Genomic DNA, 4,860 nt, shown 5'->3' with positions numbered 1-4,860 from the left:
GTGTAAAGTAATAGTGGCACCTTATTAGCTTTTCTGTTTAAAATGTGTATTACTGTGCCTCTGCAAAGAACAGTATGCCTGAATCCTCCAGGCTTCAGGAGAAAAGTATTGAAGGACTCCTACATCAGCTTTTCCATATTCTATAATTGTTTCAGCTTCTAGTTTTCTCAGACTTGTGAAATGCCACCTAAAACTGGACTGTCCCAAGAACATAAATGTGTGTCATTGTTGTGAGAGTGTTACAGTAATATATGTATGATGTGCACTGGAATGATACATTAAATATCTCCGCTCAACAGATAGTGAGTACCTTAAGCCAAAACCCTACTTCCAGTTTTTAAGGCCTTTGTATATACAGCTGAGCTCACACAGGGTGTTCTTGGTTTCCACTGCAGTTTAGCCATCTGCTGTGGTGCATGTCAGAGCAATGCCTTAAATGGTGGGTTAAAGAAAAAAAGAAAATTAAAACTGTTTTGCCTTCCTGTAAATGTGCTATAAAATAAAGTATTGTGTTTTATTTTGGCAAAATTAAAACAAAACGATAGGTTAGCAGTATTTCTGCTCTTGGCTTAATTTGGCACTGTGCTTTCCCATTAAACTGTATTCTTCTCTCTTCCTTGTCCTTTCCTTGGTGATTAAGTCTTGCCAGACAGCACTTCAGGAGTAGCTCGACAATTAGACACTGTGTTTAAAAATTGCCAGTACAGCAAGATGGCTTTCTGTATCAAACAGAAGTGTGTTAGATAGGAGTATAGGCTACAGAGAAACAAATGAAGCAGGGGAAAAAGATAGGAAGCTTCTGTTTGCCTTGTTTACCGTCCTTTCATGTCACTTCCATTCCTGGTATGCACTGTGCTTCTTTCCCTTGCAATGCACAATGTGCAGATGCTTACGTGCACTCTTCTTAAGGAAAGGTGGTAGTATTGAATCTGCACATGGGTGCCTAAAGGTGCTGCTCTAGCTGGTGGCTGAGGGAGCTGGGTGGTGCTTTGTGGCTTCTCAGTTCTTTCATAAAACCACACAGGTGATAATGCAGAAGGGAGGTCCATAAAACATATCCTGTGTGTCAGGTCCTAACATGCTTGGGCATGTCTTTATTAGCACAGTAAAGCTAGAGCCCCCAAAATTATTTTGCTTCAATAAAAGTTGGGTATTTGGTGCTATTTTGTGAACAGAGAGAGCTCTCTGTTAATGTGCCTTTTAGTGCAATGATGCTTAGTGGAAGTGTGTGTTTTCATAAGAGATCCATGTATTCCTAACAATATAGCACTCCCCCATCCCTGGAAGTGTCCAAGGCCAGGCTGGATGGAGCTCTGAGCAAGCTGGTCTAGTGGAAGGTGTTCCTGTCCACAGAAGGGGGCATAGAACTAGATGATCTTTAAGGTCCCTTCCAACTCAGGCTATCCAATAATTCTGTGATACTCTTGTCTGTCAAACAACAAAACATGTCCCTGTATAAGTGTGGGAAATGAAATCTGTATTGTCTCACCCTTCACAGGAGACTAAAAATAGATAAAAGTTTTTAAAACACCTCTCATTTGCCCTATCTCTGGATCAGAAAAGGGTTTAATCTGATATATGAGTACCAGAGAGATGATGCCAGTCACTGACAGCTTGGAAAGTGATGGCTGTCACAATATATGTGTGTGTTTAGCAGCCAAAAGAGCAGTGAAGCTACTGTAAGGGGAAAGGGGACACAGTGTAGTGCCTCAGAGTGAGACTTTTTAAGCAACAGCATACCATGTTGACACAAAGACAAAACTGTGCTCCAAAGGACAAGTGGTAATGGTGCAAATTTGTTATTTCATTTGGTCCTTGACAGCAGAGTGGCCCTGGGGCAAGGGAGGGTGGCAGGGCCTGCAGCATGACCTGGCAGAGCAGCCCAGCTGGAGCAAGGTGCAGGTCCTGCTGCACTGGAATGCCTGCCCTTGGCACAGAGCAGGTGGCCAGGCCAGCTGGGACAGAGAGCTGAGCCAAACCCATACACAGCCCTGGCAGCAGGGAGCAGGGAGGGCAGAAGCATGAAAATATGCATATTGTCAGCTCTTGGCAATTTGCTGCAAACAGCTTTTGGGAAGTCAAGGGCCTTTGGTGGTTTCTGTTCTGTTTTTAAGAGCTGTGCCCTGGGGCAGTGAAGAGGATGAGGTAGTGAGAGCAGAAGGGTAGCGAAAATCTTCCCTTTGGGTTCCTTTAAATTAATGAGCAAACTGCCCAGATGGCCTAAGTGAGGCAGAAGAAGAAATCCAACATAAACAATTAATTTAGACTGCCTAAACCGAAGAGATCCTTTGTGTGGAACAGAATAGTGACCAAAAGGCATTTTCACCTTGCGTCATTCTGTTTTGGGAAGAGCTCTCTCTGCAGAGTGTTCAGGCCTTGCTGTGGAAAAGAACTGTGCCTGCAGCACTCCAGATGTGTATTTCCATCCTTGAAATAGCACGCTGGTTTTCTTAGGCTCCCTATCTCTGCCACCAGTCCAACGGCCTGTGCAGAAAGGGCAGGTGCTGGCATGGTCAGAGCCAGTCAAGTTCATTATGTGCTGTACTGTCATTTTTCTGGCAGGTGATGCAATTTCTTCTGTCCAAATTTCTGTGGTCTTGAGGTTGTGCTGGAGTTGCCTCTGGAAGACTTGACATTTATAAGATGTGGTGATTTTTAACTTTAGAGCCAAGGAATTGCTGGTAATAGAGTAGAAAATAGCTGCAGTTAACTTTCTCAGGATGGTCATTTATTTTACTTAAGCCATCACCCATTTTTAAAAACAATTTGTTTGCCAGTCTTCTGTCAGATTTCTTCATTTCAATAATACAATTAAGGGGTTTTTTAAGTGTGTTATACTAGGTACTGCTTGCCAGGCAATAAGTCATTCCATATACATTCTGTCCTGTTTGCACTGAAAATGGTAACAGAAATATTGTCCCTTTTTACTTTATTGTATCCAGAATTTAAGTCTTAAAAATGATTGTGTGTTGCAACGATGCGTGGCCTCTATGGTAGTGCCCTGTACATGAACCTCATTTGTACATGGAGACATTGCAACCACCACAGAAGAGTCTAGCAAGAGAAAACTTCAAAAACAGATTTTTTTTTTATTTTTTTTAAAGTGCCTCACAGCAGATACACATGGAAAGAAACATGTAACAACAACCAAAAAAGACACAATAAATTTTTCCTGAATTTTTTAATAGTAGAAATAAAAATAAATTCATTACGAGCAGATTAATGCTGTGTTTTATATTGCTCTGTAATCTTTATCCAGATTAAACAGCACTTCTGTCTGGGATTGAAGTTAACAAGATTTGGTCTGGACCTAAAAGCCAATCTGTATTGTCTTGCTGCCTGCTACCGTCAAATAAGTCACTACTGTTTCCTCACCATGAGAAATGTGAACAGTTCAACATAGTTTTCCCTCTGTTTCTCATGCCCTAGTGTTTGTGTCACTCTTTGTACATCCAGGCAAGGGCAGCATTCTGCCTTTAGTCATAGGCTGCTATGGAGTAACACTTGATAAGAATCAGCCTTTGCATGTCCCATACCTGAAGAAACAGTAGTGCAAGCCTGGTGACGGTGGTTTGAACTGCGTGTTAATGTTCCAAACATGTTCCTTCTATAAATGATGTCTCATAGAGTTTTAAGAGTAAATTTTCCAGTGAAACATGTAGAAAATTCAACTCTTACCTCATAACACTGTAAGTACATTTTTTAAAAATCTCTTGAATATGGTAAAGCGCTTTAAAATTGCATTCTCTCTCTTTACTTCTGTTTGTCCCCAGTGCATCAAACTCCTCATTATTTCTTACAAAAGAAAATTACGTTTGCAATCCAGGAGCAACCTGTGTTCCAAAAATGTCTATTTTAGTAATTCTTTGTGCTCTTACTGTAAAATGAATTTGCCATTTCTTTTTATTTTTTTTTATACTGGGAGTTTTTGCACTGTGCTTGTGGCTGGAAACCCATAGCACATCAGACCTTGCAATTCACAAGCCTGAGGTTGCAGAAATCTGTATTGAAGAAATACAGATAAAATTTGTATCAGCAAGCCTTCTGCTGAGTGATAAATCCACTCTTCAGGAACTTACCTCATGCAGTCTGAAGATAGGGCCTAGATACAAAGAAGTAAATTCACTCTTCTCAGCAATGCCATTGAAATTCAGATGTTTTCCTAGACACTGAAACACTCAGTGAAAACTACTCCTAGGGCTGAGTACTCCATGCCCAAAGAGGAATGTAATTTAAATTTTTGTCCACCTTGTGGACTTTACAGAGTTTTTGAGGCTGTAGATCTGTTTAAGAGTTTCAACTCTTTTTTTTTTTCCCTGTCTCCTTTTTGTGCAATAGGTAGGTATGTATGCAGAAAGTCCCACAACATGTGAGGAGGAGGTTAATGCAGTACCCTGAGTGCCTGTATGTAAATATAGACAACTAATGTATGTTAAAAGTGTGAATAAATCCACCATTTCCATGCAGCCAGGTCTGTGGATTTACTTACCTCATGTTAAAGACTGGGAAATACAAAAATGTTTAAGAACATGAGGAATGAAACCATCCCAGTTTCTCTTTAAAGGTTATCCCAAACATTAGCTTCAAAAAAATATCTGTGTACTGTTTGCCCCTAGAAAATTAACTTCTTTCTTATTGAGTATTTTTGTTACTTTGAAATGCAGCTGCTTTATGCAGTACAGATACAGGCTCTGTGTAAGGACATTCTCCACTCTCCACTGACTGCAAAGCTAAAAATCCCATTAAAAGCCCAGGAGGTAATACGATTTTTTTTTTAAATGTTCACAAAGTGCACTGTCTCTACATCAGTGTGTATTTGCATACATGGGGCTGAAAACCTTTAAATGATGACTTTCAGTC

This window comes from Molothrus aeneus, chromosome 5, assembly GCF_037042795.1.
Source record: "Molothrus aeneus isolate 106 chromosome 5, BPBGC_Maene_1.0, whole genome shotgun sequence".
Classification (NCBI taxonomy): Eukaryota; Metazoa; Chordata; class Aves; order Passeriformes; family Icteridae; genus Molothrus; species Molothrus aeneus.
The sequence above is the reverse complement of the archived record's forward strand: the minus strand, read 5'-3'. Positions refer to the sequence as shown.